The sequence below is a fragment of the Pelophylax lessonae genome (assembly GCF_965119305.1).
Source record: "Pelophylax lessonae genome assembly, chromosome: 2".
In the NCBI taxonomy this organism is placed as follows: Eukaryota; Metazoa; Chordata; class Amphibia; order Anura; family Ranidae; genus Pelophylax; species Pelophylax lessonae.
Genome location: NC_138769.1, coordinates 6,866,031 through 6,889,010, shown reverse-complemented (window position 1 = coordinate 6,889,010; position 22,980 = coordinate 6,866,031). Strand labels below are relative to the sequence as shown.

Sequence of the window (22,980 nt, the reverse complement as noted above, 5' to 3'; positions counted from 1 at the left end):
TTCAGGCATTTAGATTTTACCTGGCGGCTACCGAATTCTTCAGAAAATCAGATTCTCTATTTGTCCTTTCCGAGGGACCTCGTAAAGGATTGGCTGCATCTGCTACAACCATATCCAGATGGATCAGGCAGAAGGTATTTCAGCCTTATTCATTGAAGGGTCAGGTTCCTCCTCTCCCTGTGAAGGCGGATTCTACTAAATGCCTTGTATTTTAAACGTGTGCAAAAAAAACCCCTGCCAAAACGGCTCTGGCAGTGAAAGGGTTAAACAAAAACCGGTGGGGGGGGTAATTTCCACTTTAATTGGAGGATCGCAAGATGTGATGTCACCCCATCACAAGACACAAGATCCCCACACTGCTGTTCCCTCTATAACTGGTCTGATTGGAGAGCCGGCATTGCAGCCTAATGGTCACCGCAGAGCTCTGGCAGACAGGATTGTATGAGTGAGGATTGGTTGCTGTGTGGCAGTGTAATGGTAATTTGCTCAAGGAAGCCCATTGTGGTCTTAGAGACTGATGTGATCCTATTATTTTCTGCTCCTAAATCCTTTCTTTGGCTTTTTTTTTTGTTTCAGCGAACAATCAAGGCAATGAATCCCCAACTTACAGACAAGTTCAAATGGAAGAGATGGAAACTGCGCCCCCCACTGAGAACGGTCAGTATACCGGCTCCAGTATGTTTTTTGCGTAAATTCTGTATGAACGAAGCAATCTGCTGCACGTGTACAGCTGTAGTACACATGGGAGGAACTGCCAGGTGAAGGCGGGGCTTCTAGTGAGTGGGCAGCTTCGTGTCGCCTAAGTAATGGAGAAAGTTGGCCCTCATGACGTGTGCCTTGTGTGTGCAAAATAATCACACATTTCATGTTGCCTTTTTAATGCTTTCACTGCCACGGCTGCGTTTTGCACATTTTTTAACCAGTCCTGGTCCTGCATTTCTGACATTACTCTCCTACATGTTAAAAAAATAATTTGTATTTTGCTAGCAAACTATTTAGAACCCCCAAAGCCCTAGAGAAGGGGTAGGCAACCTTTCGGAGATTGAGATCTACCTGGACAACATGGAGGAAATCAAAGATTCCTGGGGGGGGGGGGGGGGTGCTTAACAAACAACCTATCAAGCCCCCAATTAAAACACAGCATAGAGTCCCCTGCCTCCCCACTTGTCCTCCACTTCCCCCCACATTCCCCTCACAGTAGTGTCTTCTGCCCCCCCCCCCCCCACAGTAGTTTTTCTCCCCTGCTCCCCAATACAGTAGTGTCCTGTGCCTCCCCACTCATGTCCCCCACTTCCCTTCACATTTCCCTCACAGTAGTGTCCTCTGCTCCCCCTCCACCCCACTGTTGGGTCCTATGCCCAGTATTGCAGTGTCTTGTTACCCCCCCCTCCCTAAGCATTGTCTTCAGTCCCCCTTCACATCACCCACACATACTATAGTGTCCTCTGACCCCCATAGCATTCACATCACCCACACATACTATAGTGTCCTCTGACCCCCATAGCATTCACATCACCCACACATACTATAGTGTCCTCCGACCCCCATAGCAATTTCCTGCCTTTCTTCACCTCAACCGCCGCCCCCCCCCAATAGCAGTGTTCTCTACGCCCCCCACTCCACAGTACGGTACTCTGCCCACTATTGGTGTCCTGTGCCCCCCAACCCCCTCAAGCAGTGTCTTCAGTCCCCCTTCATATCACAACCCCCCCCCCCCCCCAAAATATAGTGTCATCTGTCCCTTTCACGTCAGCCCCCCTCATTACTTTTGTTATCTGCCCCCCAAAGCAATGTCTTCTGTCCACTTTACAGCCTCCCTCCACTGTAGTGTCCTCTGCCCCCTCCAATGCGATGTTCTCTGTCCCCTTCACCCATCTCCCATATCCCCCCCCCCCCCCTCCAACCAACTGTAGTGTCCTCTGTCCCCTATACATCCCTCCACCCCACTTTAGTGTCCTCTGTCTCCCCCCCCCAAATGTGATGTCCTCTGTACCCTACAACCCCCCCCCCATGTGATTTCCTCTGTCCCCTACTACACACAGCCCTCCTCCCCACTGTACTGTCTGCTGCCACCCACCCCCCCCAATGCGATGTCCTCTTTCCCCTTCACCCCACTCCCAAAGGCAGTGTCCTCTGTCCCCTTCACCAATCCCCTACTCCCAAAACTGTAGTGTCTTCTATCCCCTTTACACCCCCCACCCCACTTTAGTGTCCTCTGTCTCCCCCCTATGTGATGTCCTCTGTACCCTACACCCCCCCCCCCCCTGTAGTGTCCTCTGTCCCATTCACACCAGTGTGTTCTGAATAGGGGGCGGGAGCTGCCAGAGTTAACTTTTTACATGAACATGCTGGTGATTGGTTGCTAGGACCGCCCGGCAACCAAACACCTGGTTAATGTGAAAAGGTAGCCCCCCCCCCCACAATCCAGTACTGTGACTCTTCCCACTCTCTACTTTGCAGTCAAGAGGAAAGCAGTGAAGGTTGGGGGAAGCACTGTGTGCAGGGCTGTGTTCCCAATTGACCCTTCGGCTTCCCGCAGTCGACAGGTCGATTGTGATTGACGGCTTGCCAACCCCTGCTACAGAACATTTGGAGTGTAATTGGAAATAACACGCTGTCTTTTATGAATGTTATATGACAAACGCATCCACTGAGATTAAATATGTCTTCCCCTGCAGGGCGCCTGGAGAGCAAGTCCATCGACAGCGTCACATTTCACCCCATTAAGATGACCGGCAAGGATCCCATCACCTGGAAGAAGGACGGTGAGCTGGTGAACACCGGTGACCGTAGAATTAAATCTGATCCAAATGGTGATCTCACAATAAACAATGTAACAAAGGAGGATAAAGGCAAATACACCGTCCAATGTAAAGATAGGAAACTGGATCAGGAGTTCATCCTTCATTTATAAGGTGAGTGTGTGATCTCACATCCATATCTACATTGGTATACAACCAATAAGAAAATTTCTACAATCCAATCATTCTGCCCCTCACTGGGGAATGAATTTACAATGTGTGATTTTGACACCCCCAACTGCCATCCTTATTACAGAAAAGATCTGAGACAGATTTATGATCATACATCCGAGAAGCACTCAGGATGTTTTATCAGTGGTGCTGCTGAAGAACATGTGCACCATGGCTCCAGTAATTACTATGGGAGAGAGCGATACTCATGGCTGTCTGTAGGGATCGGGGGGGGGGGGGGGTACTGCTCTCCTAATAACAATGAATGTGGTCATAGCGCACATGCATACCAGTAAGGACTCAGCGGGGCCTTTTTCATTGAAGAGAATGTGTGGTGTCAGGCAGGGCAGCATTATGAAGAATGGGGAGGAATGTATCTATGTAACTAGATGGCCTACACTCGGGGAAATGGGGTGAATTCATTAAAGCCATCCTGATGTGCATGCACGCAGCTGGGTATTGGAAATCTGAATTTGGTTCTATTGATTCCAAAAACCGCCTTTTAAAACTATCAGGGAGAATTCTCTTTCCACTCTCGCAAGTTTTCTTTTCTCTAGACAAAAAATGACCATGTAAAAGGGGCCCATACCCCTAAACAATATATATCATGAGAAATAGAAAAGATGGGGCTTTACGGGCTAATGGGAGGAGAAGGATCCACGACGAACACAATATAAACTAAAAAATTGTTTTATTATACATATTAAAATAATGCATGGGAATGGTTACCCATGTATAACATAAAAGACATCAAACATATAGATAGAATCGCATTGTAGAAATACTTCCCAGTAGGGGAATGCTGATAACTTAAATCAGATGATGACGTGAGGTCTCTGATGGAACATGGTCTTAAGGTCCCCAGCAAGCCGACGTGTTTCGCACAAGGCTTCCTCAGGGCCAGAGAAACCAGGACAGACCGATATTTATTTCTACAAGTCACATATAATAATTAGTATACAACAAAACATCAAACAAATTATGTATACATATATACTAATAATGTGATAATATTTTCAAGTTGTAATTGGACGATAATAACTTTGTACTGACCCGATGCGACTCAGGTGATGGCAGGCAACACAAAATGCAAAGAAGATGATAATACTAGTCCGAGATCAATGTTGATAAAGTATTGTATAATTGCCCAGGAAAATAATTCTGAAACTTCAGTAGGAGAACATATATAAGTACGTATTCGTATCCATACGAATTCTTTTCTCGTTCGCCATCACTTTTATGAGGCGAGTGTCTGAGCTCATGGCTTTATCCTGTAAAAAAAGGTCCTCTTGGTCTTGCACAAGGACAGGGTGGTGTTGAGTCGAGAATTTCCTTTCAGGGGACAGGTTCAGAAACTAGTAGCTATAGCAATAGAAAGACCAGCAGGATGAGTACATAAGCAGGTCACTCAGGATTTGGGCGCTCTTGAGGTGTGGGGTCTGAGTACTACTAGCCAGTATTTACCAGTTTTCCTGATGATGTGGGGATGGGTTTTGCTGGGTGTTATTGTCAGGTTGCGGTCCTCAGGATAGCCCCACCAGGAGATGCGCTAGCCCGGAGTCCAGGAACAAATAAAGCAGGTTGGGATCAAGCAGAAGCATAGTCGAGGAACAAGCCAAAGGTCGTTCATAAGTGGTAGTGAAAATAAGGACAGCTGCAGGTATGCAAACGAGTGAGCGTTTGGCTGGAGAGAGCACAATAATCTGGCAAACAGGAAGTGCAAAGGCATGGCTTAAATAGGAAGCTCATGGGAGGAGCAAAGAGTTAAAGGTTCACCAGAAACCAGATGCAATGGAAGTTTGTCCTTTTTAAAGATATATTAATTGAACTTTTTTTTTTTTTATAAACAAAAAAGGTACATACACAATGACTCCTGGCCTCCGACCACGTCTACCGTCCTGTCCCATATCTTTATTGCCACTCGATTAGCAATAGCTAGGTAGTGGAAATTTCCCAACCTGCCCTCTATTGCGGAAGTAATCTCTACTCTTCATACCCACTGTCTGATGGAATTCATGCATGCTAAGGCCCATCTTCAACCCCCAAATTCTATAGAAATACGGGTCCTGGGCTCACTCTTCCCAAATGTTTACATCTCTCCTAAATGGTCATCCCTTTAACACATTCTACCTATCCCCTGCATACCCAACAAGACCAACTTTCTTTATGTTCTTCTAGCCGACACCCTCTTATAACATAGACCACACCCTCTTTCTCTTGATTCAGTTGACACCGTCCATTTTGTTAGCGATAGGTTTACTAATATGTGCTGAGTTTTAAACCGTTGGTAGCTCGTTGTAAGCCAACTGTGTCTTTCTATTATGTGAGCTCATTTTATTTATTTTTATGGAAAAGCAATTTTCAAATTGTATTACCTCAAAATTTGAATAAAACATCAGTTTAAAAAAAATAAAGGTACATACACAAAAAAAAGACCCGATTTAATAAAAGGGGAAAAGAAAAAAGCAGGAACACAAATAAAGGACCCAAATAATAATAATAGGAAAAAAAAATGTACATGCACAAAACAAAAGACCTGAATTATAATAAACAAAAAGGTACATACACAAGACAAAGGACCCAAATATTAAAAAAGGCACATACACAAAACAACACACATGATAATAAAAGAAAAAGGCACATGCACAAAACATAGAAAACTAAAAGGGGTGTCCCAGGGGAATTTTAATTGGATAGAGCTGTAGTTAGTATAGTAAGTAAAGTACAGGAGTAGATAAAAAGTAGTATTTATTAATAAATTTAAAAAAAATGCATGGAAAAATGTACAAAATATCATAGAATACATATACATAAAAACACAATACAATGGGAAACTGTGTTAAATTCAAAGGCATGCAAACCAGTGTGTGTGGTCACTAGCTCTTCATGCCATGAATAAATGTCCAACATGTTTCGGAATCTAACAAATGATTCCTTCTTCAGGGAGTTAAGAATTGAACATGTGTATCACAATGTATCACGGATCAAGATGTGTAATACTACACGCCAGATAGCCACTGAAAAAGGCATCCAAGGGGCTTTTTTGTGAGCCTGATTTCAAACCGGTTTATCAGAGTATTTTTTGGAAAAACCAAACCCCCATAGGAGTACAGCTGGCTGGGGGAAGAAAAAGAAAATATGGGAGACACCAGGACCCTTATGCGCCAACATTCACCTCTAGATAATGGCACCCCGATAGCGCTCACAAGAAGCATAGCAAATGCAAGGGGTCAGTACCCAGTATAAGTATTCAGTTTGTATGGTGACAGCAAGGAGGGGAAAACCTCTCAGTGGTAAGTAGTGCTCCAATGACGTTCCAGAAGTTTGGGTGGACCATCAACTTCCAGAAGTCGGCACTGACTTCGTCAGTACGTCTGCTAGGAATGGTCCTGGATTCTGCTCAAGCTAAGGTTTTTCTCCCGGAGGAAAAACTTCAGACTTTGCAGGGCGAGATCAGGTCCCTCAGGGACACCGATCTTTCCTCCCTGGGGACCTGCATGAGGTCCCTGGTGCTGATGGTTTTGGCTTTCAAGGCGATCCCTTTTGCCCAGTTTCACACAACGACTCTGCAAGCAGAGATTCTTGCCAAATGGAACAGGGCTCCCCAGTCCTTGGACAGGATGGTGTGTTTGAGCCGTCTCACGAGGACGGAGCTTTCGTGGTGGCTTCTTTCACCCACTCTGCACCAGGGCAAGTCCTTTCAGCCCCTGTTATGGACGGTGATCACCACGGATGACAGCCTGAAGGGCTGGGGTGGAGTACTGGACACTCTTTGTGCCCAGGGGACGTGGTCGTCGGAGGAATCCTCCTTGCTGATCAATGTTTTGGAGCTCAGGGCGATAAAACTTTGCCTTCTTCATTGGGCGACTTGGTTGTGCGGTCGCCCGGTTTGGGTTCAAACGACAATGCCATGGCTGTGGCTTACATCAGTCAGCAAGGGGGCACCAGGAGTGGCCGAGATTCTGTCTTGGACGGAGGTGCACGTTCAAGCTATCTCTGTTGTTCACATTCCTCGAGTGGAGAACTGGCAAGGCGGACTATCTGAGTTGTCAGGCCTTGGATCAGGGGGAATGGTCCCTGCAGCCAAAGGTGTTTCGGCTCCTGTGCGCCCGGTGGGGGACTCCGGACGTTGATCTGTTCGCGTCTCATCTCAACAAGAAGGTGGAAAGGTTCGTGGCCAGAGCTTGAGATCCTCTGGCAGACGCCACTGAAGCGTTGGTGGTGCTTGACACCAGTATCAGCTGATTTATGCCTTTCCCCCAATTCAACTGTTGGCCAGATTCCTCCACAGGTTGGCATTGGAACAGGTACAAGTGATTCTGGTGGCCCCAGACTGGCTTTATCGGTCTTGGCACGCAGACCTCTTCAAGATGGTCGTCGAGCCTCCCTGGCGGCGACCTCTGAGAGGAGATCTGCTGCCTCCAGGGCCGATCTTCCATCCTGCTGTACAGTCTCTGACTTTAACAGCGTGGCGGTTGAAGGCCAGGTGTTGAGAGACAGGGGTCTCTCTGATGCGGTTATTCCTACCTTGCTGAGAGTTCGGAAGGCTACCTCCCCAGGAGGATTTATCATCATACCTGGAAGGCGTACATTGCCTGGTGTGAGTCGTAAGGGTTGCATCCTCGCTCCTTTCTGGTGGCGAGGGTCCTAGCTTTCGTGCAGAAAGGTGTGGAACAGCGTTTCTCTGTCGCTCATTGACAGACGTAGTCTTCTTGATTCTCAAGAGCTGGGTTATGTTGCCTCCGCAGGAGTAGGACTAGGCAGAAAGACAAAATGTTCTGGCTCCACCTTAGGGGCAGTCCCTGAGGGTATATCCTCCCTCTCTCTGCTACAGGGAATCAGTTTTTTTCTGTCTAGTCAGGAGTAAGGACCTAAGTTCCTTGCTGGGATCTTTTGGGTCCTGGCAAGATTTTTTCTTTAAAAAGATTTTTTTTTAGGCAGTTTTTTTCCAGTGTTTTTTCCTGTGAGATCTTCAAGCAAATACGCCGGACTGGGCGACACTAGTGGTCACCCCAGCCGGCCTACGAGCGCGCGCAGACCATTGCATTGCGCTTGGTCGGCCGCGACACATTCAAGTAAGTATGCGGGGCCGGGCGACGGGCTGGATGTTGAGATCCAGTGGTCACCCCGGTTTCTGCCTACGAGCGCGTGCAGACCAGAGCTCCGCGGAGTCCCACTGGAGGGACTGACCTTGCGAGTTAAAAGTCTCGCTTGGACGCCAGGAACCAGAGAGTCGAGGCGTCCGGAGTGGTCCACAACCCCCCACCCCGGTGGAGAGGGTATTGTGAAGAGAGGGTGCCTGTCGGTTCGGTATGGTGAGTAAAACGTTCCCTTTTTTTCCTCATTATGAGGCAGTATGAATTATGGGCCCCTCCATACATGGTCAGTATATATCTGACACTAAAAGTCTAAATACAGTATGTGTTTGGTGGGAAGTGGACTTGGTTTGAGAGCTAACACTCTACCCAGCAGACTGTAGCATTACAGCACACATAGGAGGTATAATCCTACCTTAATTGTAGTGTATCTCCTGCAGATCAATAAATCGCCACTTAGCAGAGATGCAGGTGGATGTGCTGGGAAAAACGATTTCGGCGGTCCGCCGCCATTTTGCCGTAGACCAGGTGCATGTATGTCCTCAGGTCACGCCGGCCGCCATGTTTTTGGAGTCTATTGTCTCTTGTATGGGGGCGGCCATGTTTCATGAGCCCAGCTACCTCGTGGAGAGCTGGGAACGCCGGAAGGCGTACACAGGGGGCGGAGCCACGTCCTTCTACCCGGGAAAAAGCAACAGCTCCTTCCAGTCTGTAAAAGACAGACGCTGACTGCAGTTGGTTGGAAACTTCACTGCATCGGTTGGTGAGCCTTGGGGGTCCCTCTCTCTCTCTGTGGGGATCGAGAAGCAGGTACTCTGAGGGGCGCTATTGCGAGGTATTTTTTTGTTTTTTGATTTTAAAAAAAAAAAAAAAAAAGTTTTTTTGTTTTTCTGGCAAAGGTGTCTTGAATTAAAATGGACCCTGCCACTCATGTATCTCCTCCGGATCCCCTCGAGGGGTCTGCAGGATCCTCCAGCACCCCACTGACGATTGAATCATTGTCAGCTATTATGGAAACTTTTGTGTCCCGGGTGGAAGTGGCTTGTCAGGGACAGGGCGCAAGAAAGCGACCCCCGCCTAACCCCTTATTATCTGAAACCTCGGATTCAGACTCTGAGCCTATTGCTGCAGTTGCAGGTACTTCATCTGGGATTGGTGTCTCATGTACTGTCTCTTCAGACAGTGAGGAGGATGTTTCGGCATCAGCCATAGCCAGAGAAGAAGCGTTGGTAAACGCACTCATTGTATCTGTTCAAGAAACCTTAAGATTACAGGGTATTCCGTTGGAAATAGCTGAAACTGAAATCCCTTTTGGGACTAAAAAACGCATCAAAGTGGCGATGGTTTTTCCATTGCCCAAATGTTTTGGCAATCCAATCGAAGAAGAATGGCGTCTGCCAAAACGCACTTCTGCTATTTCTAAACGCATTAACAGACGTTATCCGTTTGAGGAAACCCTCATTAACCACTTTACAACCGGAGGATTTTGCTGTCTTCCGTCCAGGCCACTTTTTGCGATTCGACGCTGTGCGACTTCAACTGACAATTGCGCGGTCGTGCGACGCCGTACCCTAACGAAATTTACGTCCTTTTTCTCCCACAAACAGAGCTTTCTTTTGGTGGTATTTGATCACCTGTGCGATTTTTACTTTTTGCGCTATAAACAAAAAAAGAGCGTTTATTTTGAAAAAATAACAATATTTTTCACATTTTTTTATATGAAATTCCCCCCAAAAAAGATGTAAAAACCAATTTTTTTAAAAGTTTTTGGCCAATTTGTTTTATGCTACATATGTTTGGTAAAAAAAATCGCAATAAGCGTATTTTGATTGGTTTGCGCAAAAGTTATTGCGTTTACTAACAAAGGGAAAGATTTCTGTCATTTTTGGTGTTTTTTTTTTTAACGCGTAATGGCGGCGATCTGCGATTTGTTTTGCGGGACTGCGACATTGCGGCGGACAGACCGGACCCCTGACTGACATTTTTGACACTTTTGGGGGTACCAGTGACATTACTGCAGTAATCAGTGCTATATATATGCACTGTTACTGTAAAAATGACACTGGCAGGGAAGGGGTTAATTTTATTGGAGAGGGAGGGGTTAATGTATGCCTGGTGCTTACTGACGTGTAGGGGGGGAGGTGACTATGTGATTCATGGACAGATCGGATGTCCAGCTATGCTGAACAGTCCGATCTGTCACTCCCTGTCACTATGGAGATCCGCCCGCTGTGTTTACACACAGCGGGCGGATCTCCAGACTCGATCCCCGACGATCGGGTAAGAGCAGCGGCGATCGCCGCTGCTCCTCCCCTGGCCCGACTCCCGCTGTGAATGAAAACAGCGGGAGCGAGCCTCCGGCGGCGCGCAAGCGCCGCCCAGAAGGGGAGGAGTCCAGTCACGTTAATACTACGTGACTGGACGGGAACGAGCCACTCTGCCGCAGTACTATTACCGTGAGCGGTAGTAGAGTGGTTAAGAAATGGACAGAACCACCTGTGATGGATTCACCAATTGCTAGATTGAATAAAGCCACGGTTATTCCTCTAGAAGACGCTCCGTCTTTTAAAGATCCAGTGGATCGCAAGATAGAAGCTATGTCTCGCACCATGTTTTCCTTGATTGGATCAGCTTTCAGACCAATAATTGCTATTGGTCTGGTTTCGCAGACTGTAACTGAACGGACCAAGTGGTTACGCCGGGACTTAGAAGAGGTCCCTCAGGCGGTATCAGATTTGTTGGAACAAATGATACAGGGGTTACAGTTTGTGTGTGATGCGGCGTTAGACGCCACTCCATTATTGGCACGAGCATCAGTCTCAGCAGTGGTTCTCAGGCGTACACTGTGGCTAAAGGGTTGGTTAGCCGACCAAGGTTCCAAAAAAGCATTAGCTAATATCCCCTTTTTAGGAGAGCGTCTTTTTGGAGCCAACTTAGATGAGATCATTAAGGATCTCACGGGTGGAAAGAGCACCTTTTTACCGCAAAATGTTAAAGGTAAAGGAACTCGTCAAAAACGAGGGCCTTCATTTTCTGCTCACAAAAAGTTTTTTCGTCCCGCGGGTGAAAAAATTAAGTCCTCCAAAGCTCCTTCAGGAGGCTTCAGGGGACGTTGGTCGGGCAAGCAAAAGCCCGCCCCCTCCAGACCTGGAGATAAATCGTCCAAAGCCTGAAGGTGCGCCCCCACCCATAATTGGGGTGGGGGGATGTCTTCGCCGGTTCCCGGATCCATGGCTTTCCAGAATCCCGGACAAGTGGGTTTGCGAAGTCATAAGGTCAGGGTACAAGATCGAGTTTCGATCTCTCCCACCGGCGCGATTCTTCCCTTCCAATATTCTACTATCCCCGGATCGTTTAGAAGATCTGCGGAGAGCAGTCACGGATTTACTACAACAAGGAGTGGTAGTCCACGTTCCTTGGACAGAACGTTTTCAGGGGTTTTATTCAAACCTATTTACAATACCCAGGAAAGAGGGCAAAGTGCGTCCAATTCTGGACTTAAGGGCACTCAATTCTTTTGTCAACATAAGAAAATTCAGAATGGAGTCCATTCGCACAGTAGCGGCCTCCCTGCATCCAGGGGATGTCCTAGCGTCCATAGACATCAAGGACGCATATCTTCACATTCCCATTTTCGCAGGACATCAGCGGTTTCTACGCTTTTCCGTAGAAGAGAACCACTATCAGTTTGTGGCGTTACCTTTCGGTCTCGCCACGGCTCCTCGGGTCTTCACGAAGGTGTTGGCCCCAATGTTGGCACTACTGCGCCAAAGAGGCATATCGATTCTAGGTTACCTAGACGATCTTCTGCTTCATGCAGAGTCTCCTCAGACCCTGCTACAAAACATAGAAATTACTATAATTTCTTTACAGGAATTCGGGTGGCTGGTGAACCAGCAAAAGTCATTTCTGGTTCCCACCCAGAGGCTCGAATATCTGGGCCTAATTCTAGACACACTCAGGACAAGAGTTTTTCTTCCGGTAGGGAAACTCCGGAAGATCCAATTAGCAGTCCAGTTGTTACTATCCAACAGCTGGTCTTCTCTTCGATCTTGCATGAGGGTTCTGGGGTTGATGGTGGCTTCCTTCGAAGCAGTCCCATTTGCCCAGTCCCATACCCGAATTCTTCAGCAAGAGATTCTTCTCAGATGGAATCGGAATCCGGAATCCCTGGACAATCAGATCCGATTGAGCAAACAGACCAGAGAGTCTCTGGTCTGGTGGCTTCGGTCTCCGATGCTCAGCCAGGGAAAGTCATTTCAGCCAATATATTGGACGATAGTGACCACGGATGCCAGTCTGTCCGGATGGGGAGGAATTCTCGGTCAGTTATCTGTCCAGGGACTTTGGTCCCTGGAAGAATCCAGGTTGCCGATAAATGTATTGGAACTGAGAGCGATCAGACTTTCTCTGATTCACTGGACCGAGGAGCTCCAGGGCAGCCCTGTTTGGATCCAGTCGGACAATGCCATGGCCGTGGCTTATGTCAATCACCAGGGGGGCACCAAGAGTGTCCGAGCGGCCAAAGAAGTGGCTTGCATTCTTCGCTGGGCGGAACGATTTGTTCCAGCTATCTCTGCGGTGTTCATTCCGGGGGTGGAGAATTGGCAGGCAGATTATCTCAGCCGTCAGACTCTGGATCAGGGGGAATGGTCCCTCCATCCAGAAGTTTTCCACCAGTTGTGCCTACGGTAGGGCACCCCGGATGTGGATCTGTTGGCATCACGATTCAACAGGAAAGTACAGAGATTCGTGGCTCGCTCCCGCGATCCTCTAGCAGAGACCGCAGACGCACTGATCGCCCCGTGGGGGCAATACCAGCTAATGTATGCCTTCCCTCCTCTCGGGTTACTGCCAAGACTTCTTCGCAGGATAGAGGAGGAAGGAATTCCAGTAATCCTGGTAGCTCCAGACTGGCCTCGTCGAGCTTGGTACGCCGATGTGGTCAGACTGGTGGCGGACGTCCCGTGGAGACTTCCTCTCAGGGAGGACCTACTGTCTCAGGGACCGATCTTCCATCCTGCTTTACGATCGCTGGCTTTAACGGCCTGGCTATTGAGACCCAGGTGCTGAAGGACAAAGGTTTGTCAGCTTCAGTTATTCCTACTCTAGTTGAAGAAAGGAAAGCGACTTCCAGAAAGACTTATCATCGTACATGGAAGTCCTACATTGCATGGTGTGAACCTCTGGGGTTCCGTCCACGGACTTATTCGGTTAGCCGAATATTAGCTTTTCTACAACAAGGGGTTGAGCAGAAATTGGCCTTGAGCACTATCAAGGGTCAGGTCTCAGCATTAGCTATCTTCTTTCAGAAGCCTTTGGCTACTCATTCCTTGGTGCGGAATTTCATCCAGGGGGTGCGACATCTGGCTCCGCCAGTGCGCGCGCCGTTACCACCCTGGGATCTTAATTTAGTATTGTCGGTTCTTCAGAAACCTCCCTTTGAAGATATTAGGGAGATTCCTCTACCTACGTTGTCCCAGAAGGTGGCCTTCTTGGTGGCTATTACTTCTGCACGCAGGGTGTCAGAACTGGCCTCATTATCTTGTCGTTCCCCATATCTGGTGGTTCATAGAGATAAGGTGGTTCTTCGTCCGAATCCATCCTTCCTACCAAAAGTAGTTTCAGAATTTCATCTGAATGAAGAAATTGTATTACCTTCCCTGTGTCCTAAGCCCAGTCATCCTCGGGAGTTTGCTTTACACTCCTTGGATGTGGTCCGGGCGATCAGGGTATACTTGAAAACGACAGACTCGTTTCGCAAGACGGATTCACTTTTTGTGATCCCGGATGGACCCAAAAAGGGGTTGCCTGCATCTGCCGCGACTATTTCCAAATGGATCAGACAGACGGTGGTACAGGCTTATTCTATTAAGGGTCGGGAGCCCCCGTTCCCTGTTAAGGCGCACTCCACTCGGGCGCTTAGTGCGTCATGGGCCTTTCGCCATCAGGCGTCAGTGGTCCAGGTGTGCAAGGCGGCTACCTGGTCGTCGGTGCATACCTTTACAAAGCATTATAAAGTTGATGTAATGGCATCGTCTGATGCCTCGTTTGGCCGCAAGGTTTTGCAGGCCGCCATTTGAGGAGACCAGTGGTCTACCTCGAGGGTTTTTTTTTTTTTTCCGTTGAAAATTTTTATTTTCCTTTTAGTCTCATTCTTTGTTTATAATGAGCCTTTAAAACTTCTAGTTTGGCACCGGTTGGGCCTTCTAGATTGGATTTTGATTTTTGTCAATCCCACCCCTCATTTGTGGCACTGCTTCTGGATGTCCCAGTTCTTGAGAATCAAGAAGACTACGTCTGTCAATGAGCGACAGAGAAAATCGGATTTTTGTAAGATCTTACCGTAAAATCCTTTTCTCTTAAGCTCATTGACAGACGTAGTACCCGCCCCTCTATCATTGAGTTGGGTTGGGTTAAATTCTCTGTTACTGCTTTAGAACAGAACTGATTCCCTGTAGCAGAGAGAGGGAGGATATACCCTCAGGGACTGCCCCTAAGGTGGAGCCAGAACGTTTTGTCTTTCTGCCTAGTCCTACTCCTGCGGAGGCAACATAACCCAGTTCTTGAGAATCAAGAAGACTACGTCTGTCAATGAGCTTAAGAGAAAAGGATTTTACGGTAAGATCTTACAAAAATCCGATTTTTGCGTTGAGCACGATTAAAGGTCAGGTGTCAGCCTTGGCCATTTTCTTCCAGCCTCCCTTGGCGATTAATTCCCTGATTCGCACCTTTATTCAAGGGGTGCGTCATCTGGCTCCACTGTGGAGGGCTCCTTTGCCTCCGTGGGATTTGAATATGGTTTTGTCTGTTTTGCAATGACCTCCCTTTGAAAACATCAGAGACATATCTCTGCCTTTGTTGTCCCAGAACGTTGCTTTTCTGGTGGCTATCAACTCTGCACGCAGAGTGCCTGAATTGGCGGCTCTGTCCTGCCGTTCGCTTTACCTGGTCGTTCATAAGGATAAGGTTGTTCTGCGACCCAACCAGGCTTTTCTCCCTAAGGTGGTGTCTGCCTTCCACCTCAATGAAGATATTGTTTTGCCTTCGCTTAGTGCGAAGCCTTAGCATCCCAAGGAATTACATAGTTACATAGTTACATAGTAGGTGAGGTTGAATAAAGACAATAGTCCATCCAGTTCAACCTGTGTAGGTGTGTGTGACTGTAATCATCTAACATAGCCCTTAATCTCCTGATCCTTGAGATGTAAGTCTAAGAGTCTTTTGAAAGTCACCATACTACCCGCAGAAACCACCTCTTGTGGTAGACAATTCCACAATCTTGTAGCCCTAACCGTAAAGAACCCCCCACGTTGCCTGAGGTTAAAACGCTTCTCCTCTAATCGCATTGTATGTCCTCGAGTCCTCATGCAATTCCTTCGAATGAACAGCTTTTTTTCTAAGCTGAGATCCCCATTAAGATATTTATAAATTGCTATCATGTCCCCTCTCAGACGTCTCTTCTCCAGGGAAAATAAATCCAGCGATTGCAGCCGCTCTTCATAGGTAAGGTCCTCCAACCCCATAATCAGTTTAGTTGCCCTTCTCTGGACTTTCTCCAGCTCCAACACATCCCTCCTGAGGACTGGCGACCAGAACTGGACAGAATACTCCAGATGCGGTCGGACCAGAGTTTTATAAAGTGGAAGGATTATAGTCTTATCTCTGGAATACATCCCTTTCTTTATGCATGCTAATATTCTGTTGGCTTTGGAAGCTGCCGCTTGGCATTGCATGCTGTTGCCTAATCTATCATCAACCAAGACTCCCAGATCTTTCTCCATTTTTGAGTCCCCCAAGGGTTCCCCTCCTAACATGTATTGTGTTTTTATGTTTTTGGTCCCCAAGTGCAAAACCTTACACTTCTCCACATTAAACCTCATTTGCCATGTCGTTGCCCACTCCGTAATTTTGTCCAGGTCATTCTGTAGGATATCTGCTTCATGCTGTGCAGTTATTGCCCTGGCCAATTTTGTGTCATCTGCAAAAACTGATAACGAACTACTGATCCCGTCCTCAATGCTGTTTATGAATAAATTGAACAAGGTTGGTCCCAGGACTGAGCCCTGGGGCACCCCGCTTACTACCTCAGACCAGTCTGAGTATGCGCTGTTTATTACCACCCTTTGGACACGGCCTTTTAGCCAATTCCGTATCCAAGATCAAACCCTGCTGTCGATACCTGCAGACCTTATTTTATAAATTAAGCGCTTGTGGGGAACTGTATCAAACGCCTTAGCGAAATCCAAGTACACCACATCCACTGGTCTCCCCCTATCTAGCTCACAGCTTACTTCCTCGTAGAATGCTAAGAGATTGGTTTGACAAGAACGCCCATTTGTAAACCCGTGCTGGTTACTACTGATGATGTTGTTGTCTTTAGCATACTCTACGATATAGTCCCTTATCATCCCCTCCAAAAGTTTACATATTATTGATGTCAGACTGACAGGCCTATAATTTCCCGGGATATGTCTCTGGCCCTTTTTGAATATCGGAATCACGTTAGCCTTCCTCCAATCCCCTGGTACATCTCCTGTCCTAATACTGTCAGCAAAGATCAGGAACAGTGGTCTAGATATAACCATACTGAGTTCCTTGAGCACTCTCGGATGTACGCCATCCGGGCCTGGTGATTTGTTTGTGTTAAGTTTATCCAGTCTTTCCCTGATTTCCCCCTCTGTTAGCCATAGTGGCAAGTCCTGTGTATTACTACTAACCATACAGTCATGGTCAGTGTACCCTTCCTTTTCCTGTGTAAAGACTGACGAGAAAAATGAATTGGATGTAGTCCGGGCAATCAGGGTTCACCTGTCGGCCACAGAATCCTTTAGGAAGTCTGATTCCCTGTTTGTCCTTGAGGGACCTCGGAAGGGTTTCGGCTGCGTCTGCTGCAACCATTTCTAAATTGATCAGACAGACTATTGTTTAGGCCTATTCACTCAAGGGTCAGGTTCCTCCTTTCCCTGTGAGGGCACATTCTACTTGGGCTACTTGGGCTTTTCGCCATCAGGCTTCTGTGGCTCAGGTGTGTAAGCGACGACCTGGTCGTCTGTGCACACTTTTACCAAATTCTACATGATTGACGTGATGGCATCCTTGGATGCTTCTTTTGTCCGCAAAGTTTTGAGCGCTGCAGTTTGTTGAAGAGACATGTTTTCTCTTCTCGGGGTGAATTTGTTGTTCTGGGGTTAGCTCCTGTTGGTTGAGCTTTTGTTGCCCTGTTGGCCAAGTTTTGTTCTGGCCTTGTTGGCATGCTACCGTTCTGTTGGTTGCGTCTTTTCTCACCCCTTACACCTGTACTGCTTTGGGATATCCCAATAGTGAAGAAACTTGGAAGAGGCTGCGTCTGTCAGAGGATGTAAGAGAAAATAGGATTTTTGTAAGAACTTACTGTAAAAGTCTTTTCTCCGAGTCCTCTGACAGACGCCAGCCCCCGTCCCTCTATTTTGGGGTTTGTCTTCCTGTACTGCTGTCTACGAAACTGAATAGTAATCTCGAAGTGTCTGAGGGTAATGTCGAGAGGGACAGCCCCTAAGGTGTCTAGTAAAAGCCTTTTGATGAGTTTTCACTAACTAGCCTGCTCCTGCAGAAGTTGCAGAGATTGTCTTGGGCCGAATCGCATGTTCCGACTATTTCGGCAGTACATATTCCAGGTGTGGAAAACTGGCAGGCGGACTATCTGAGTCGCCAGACCCTGGACCAGGGGGAATGGTCCTTACACCCGGAGGTGTTTCACCTTCTGTGTATCCGGTGGGGGTCTCCGGACGTGGATCTGTTCGCATCCAGTCTCAACAAAAAAGTGGAAAGGTTCGTGGCTCAATCTCGCGATCCTCTGGCAGACGCCTCGGTCGCGTTAGTGGTGCTGTGGCATAGGTATCGGCTGATATATGCCTTCCCTCCGATTCAAATGTTGTCCAGGTTCCTCCGCAGGTTAGCCTCGGAAAGAATGCTGCTGATTCTGTTAGTTCCAGACAGGCCGCGTCGGTCTTGGTACGCGGACATCATGCAGATTGTTGTCGAGCCTCCCTGGTGGCTTCCACTAAAACGATCTTCTGTCTCAAGGACCGATCTTCCATCCTGCATTACAGTCGCTGGCTTGGCTGTTGAAAGCCAAGTCTTGAGACAGGGGGTACCCCATCGGCTGTCATTCCTACCTTGCTAAAAGCTAGAAAAGCTTCCTCTGGGAAGATTTATCATCGCACCTGGAAGGCATATCTTGCCTGGTATGAGTCACAAGGTCTTCACCCCTGCTCCTTTTCAGTGGCGAGGGTGTTGGCCTTCCTACAGACTAGGGTGGATCAGCGCCTGGTGCTGACCATGATCAAGGGCCAATTGTCGGCCTTGGCCATTCTTTTTCAGCGTCCTTTGGCATCTATTTCCTTGATTCGCACCTTTGTCCAGGGGGTGCGTCATCTGGCTCCCCCCGAGGAAGGCTCCCTTACCTCCCTGGGACCTGAATCTGGTTCTGTCCGTTTTACAACGACCTCCCTTTGAGAACATCAGAGAGATCCCTCTGCCTGTGTTGTCACAAAAAGTTGCCTTTCTTGTGGCGATCACATCTGCTCGCAGAGTGTCTGAGTTGGTGGCTCTGTCTTGCCGCCCCCTCCCCCCCCTTCCCCCTATCTGGTTGTTCATAGAGATAATGGTCCTGCAACCAAATCAGTCTTTTCTTCCTAAGGTGGTTTCAGCCATCCACCTCAATGAGGTTATTGTGTTGCCTTCGCTTTGTGTGAAGTCCAAGCATCCGAAGGAATTTTGTTTTGCATTCCTTGGACGTGGTCCAGGCGATCAAGGTTTACCTTTCCGCCACAGACTCTTTCCGGAAGTCAGATTGTCTGTTTGTCCTTCCTGAGGGACCTCGGAAGGGTACAGTGGCGTCTGCGGCATCCATTTCTAAATGGATCAGACAGACGATTGTACAGGCCTATTCTATTAAGGGTCGGGTTCCTCCCTTCCCTGTTAAGGCGCACTCTACTAGAGCTGTTTTTGGACTTTTTGCCACCAATACTTTGGTGAAGCTCCTTTGGACCAATTACAGCCTCAAGTCTTATTTGAGCATGGTGCTACAAGCTTGGCACACCTATTTTTGGGCAGTATCTCCTATTCTTCTTTGCAGGACCTCTCAAGCTCCATCAGGTTGGATGGGGAGCGTCGGTGCACAGCCATTTTCAAATCTCTCCAGAGATGTTCAATCGGGTTCAAGTCTGGGCTCTGGCTGGGCCACTCAAGGACATTCACAGAGTGGTCCCATAGCCACTCCTTTGTTATCTTGGCTGCGTGCTTAGGGTCGTTGTCCTGTTGGAAGATGAATCTTCGCCCAAGTCTGAGGTCCAATCTTCACCCAAGTCTGAGGTCCAGAGCGCTCTGGAGCAGGTTTTCATCAAGGATGTCTCTGTACATTGCTGCATTCATATTTCCCTCAATCCTTACTAGTCTCCCAGTTCCTACCGCTGAAAAATATCCCCACGGCATGATGATGCCACCACCATGCTTCACTGTAGGGATGGTATTGGCCAGGTGATGAGCGGTGCCTGGTTTCCTCCAGACATGACGCTTGCCATTCAGGCCAAAGAGTTCAATCTTTGTTTCATCAGAGCAGAGAATGTTGTCTCTCATGGTCTGAGAGTCCTTCAGGTGCCTTTTGGCAAACTCCAGGTGGGCTGTCATGTGCCTTTTTACTGAGGAATGGATTCCGTCTGGCCACTCCACCATGCAGGCCTGATTGGTGAAGTGTTGTAGAGATGGTTTTTCCTCTGGAAGGTTCTCCTCTCTCCACAGAGAAACGCTGGAGCTCTATCGGAGTGAACATTGGGTTCTTGGTCTACTCCCTGACTAAGATCCTTCTCCCCCAGTCGCTCAATTTGGCCAGGCGGCCCACTCTAGGACGAGTCCTGGTGGTTCCAAACTTCTTCCATTTATGGATGATGGAGTTTACTGTGCTTATTGGGACCTTCAATGCTGCAGAAATGTTTCTGTACCCTTCCCCAGATCTGTGCCTTCATACAATTTTTTCTCCGAGGTCTACAGACAATTCCTTGGACTTCATGGCTTGGTTTGTGCTCTGACATGCACTGTTAACTGTTGGACCTTATATAGACAGGTGTGTGCCTTTCCAAATCCTATCCAATCAACTGAATTTACCACAGGTGGACTCCAATCAAGTTGTAGAAACATCTCAAGGATGATCAGTGGAAACGGGATGCACCTGAGCCCAATTTTGAGTGTCATGGCAAAGGCTGTGATACTTAAGTACATGGGATTTTTATTTATTTTTTCAATACATTTGCCAAACAAACTTCTTTCACGTTGTCATTATGGGGGATTGTTTGTAGAATGTTTAGGAAAATAATGAATTGAGTCCACTTTGGAATAAGGCTGTAACTTAAAATGTGGAAATAGTGAAGCGCTGTGAATACTTCCTGGATGTACTGTATAAGTAATAGAGATCCTTGAGGTGACATGCACCTAATTGGACTTGGCTCATAGTGTGTCTGCACTCTTTGCAAAGTTGCTGAATTTCTTGAATTCAGTGTTTAATCTGTCAGCTTTTCCTTGGAGTATGGGTGGAAACTGGTGTACTCAAAGGAAACCCATGTAAGCCTAGGGAGAACATGCAGATAATCTCATTGCCTGGATCCAAACCAAAGATCTCAGTGCTGTTAGGCAGCAGTTGCCACTAGGCAACTGTACAGATTGTTGTGAATCGTAAAAATTACAGGCAATCCTGTTCAGTCAATCAAAAGCTGCTGGAAAGCTTCAGAAATTGCAATAAAGACCAGTGTTGAGGCCTGCATTGGCTTGAACTTATGTTAGAGCAATATTAGAGCAGAGCTTATGTTGGGTTATGTCAGGGGTCTTCAAACTATGGCCCTCCAGTTGCGCAGGAACTACAATTCCCATCATGCCTAGTCATGTCTGTGAATGTCAGAGTTTTACAATGTCTCATGGGATGTGTAGTTCCACAACAGCTGGAGGGCCGTAGTTTGAGGATCCCTGGGTTATGTCTTATGTTGGCTACAGGAAACCGGGTGACCCTGTCATGCAAGGCTGTTAAATGTATGTGTTCAGGTGTTTGCTGTGTCTGCTCCAGCAAATACAGGTCCCTCTCAAACAATTAGCATATTGTGATAAAGTTGATTATTTTCTGTAATGTACTGATAAACATTAGACTTTCATATATTTTAGATTCATTACACACAACTGAAGTAGTGCAAGCCTTTTATTGTTTTAATATTGATGATTTTGGCATACAGCTCATGAAAACCCAAAATTCCTATCTCAAAAAATTAGCATATTTCATCCGACCAATAAAAGAAAAGTGTTTTTAATACAAAAAAAGTCAACCTTCAAAAAATTATGTTCAGTTATGCACTCAATACTTGGTCGGGAATCCTTTTGCAGAAATGACTGCTTCAATGCGGCGTGGCATGGAGGCGATCAGCCTGTGGCACTGCTGAGGTGTTATGGAGGCCCAGGATGCTTCGATAGCGGCCTTGAGCTCATCCAGAGTGTTGGGTCTTGCGTCTCTCAACTTTCTCTTCACAACATCTCACAGATTCTTTATGGGGTTCAGGTCAGGAGAGTTGGCAGGCCAATTGAGCACAGTAATACCATGGTCAGTAAACCATTTACCAGTGGTTTTGGCACTGTGAGCAGGTGCCAGGTCGTGCTGAAACATGAAATCTTCATCTCCATAAAGCTTTTCAGCAGATGGAAGCATGAAGTGCTCCAAAATCTCCTGATAGCTAGCTGCATTGACCCTGCCCTTGATAAAACACAGTGGACCAACACCAGCAGCTAGCATGGCACCCCAGACCATCACTGACTGTGGGTAATTGACACTGGACTTCAGGCATTTTCCTCTCCCCAGTCTTCCTCAGGGTCCGGTCACCTCTTCTCATTGTGCAGCGTTTTCTGCCACACTTTTTCCTTCCCACAGACTTCCCACTGAGGTGCCTTGATACAGCACTCTGGGAACAGCCTATTCGTTCAGAAATTTCTTTCTGTGTCTTACCCTCTTGCTTGAGGGTGTCAATGATGGCCTTCTGGACAGCAGTCAGGTCGGCAGTCTTACCCATGATTGCGGATTTGAGTAATGAACCAGGCTGGGAGTTTTTAAAAGCCTCAGGAATCTTTTGCAGGTGTTTAGAGTTAATTCGTTGATTCAGATGATTAGGTTAATAGCTCGTTTAGAGAACCTTTTCATGATATGCTAATTTTTTGAGATAGGAATTTTGGGTTTTCATGAGCTGTATGCCGAAATCATCAATATTAAAACAATAAAAGGCTTGCACTACTTCAGTTGTGTGTAATGAATCTAAAATATCTGATAGTCTAATGTTTATCAGTATATTACAGAAAATAATGAACTTTATCACAATATGCTAATTTTTTGAGAGGGACCTGTATTGTCCTACAGTTATTGTGTGTAAATGTTGTCCAATGTTCTTCCTACTCTCCATCATACCTTCCTAAGTTGCCATATTTCCTTCTTTTAGGATGGAAGGACATCACATGAAGGCTTGGATATATCTGCTCTATGGATTTGTATATCTCACAGGAAGGACGTTTCCAATCCTATGTCTTCTGGAGCTAAAAACAAAGGGAGAGAAAACACTGAGCATGTCTCCGAAGGTCTTCTAATATGACTCAGTATTGTGGAATCCGCCTTGGGGCAAACGTATTGACGTTATTTTTTCTGTTTGTTTTTACACTTTTTTTTTTTTTTTTTACCCCACTGCTTTTATATGACCATTTAATGTGATGACCTGCAGCTTGCCATCTGTGCCTCCATAATATGGTGTGTGACTGTGGATGATGACTTGTGGTGTCCCCTCCCTGGACGTGGGAGTATTTGGAGCTGGATTCGGAAAAAGCCTCTGCCTTGATACTTCAGTCATTGGAATACT

The 22,980-nt window shown here is 47.0% G+C and overlaps 1 long non-coding RNA gene across 1 annotated transcript; it reads left to right on the top strand.

Annotated features, from left to right (window-relative positions):
• Positions 1 to 574: 574 nt before the first annotated feature.
• LOC309546165 lies at positions 575 to 22,685 on the top strand. Its single transcript, XR_014224923.1, has 3 exons — positions 575 to 657; positions 2,679 to 2,915; positions 22,570 to 22,685. It is a non-coding gene; the product is annotated as an uncharacterized lncRNA (long non-coding RNA).
• Positions 22,686 to 22,980: the final 295 nt, after the last annotated feature.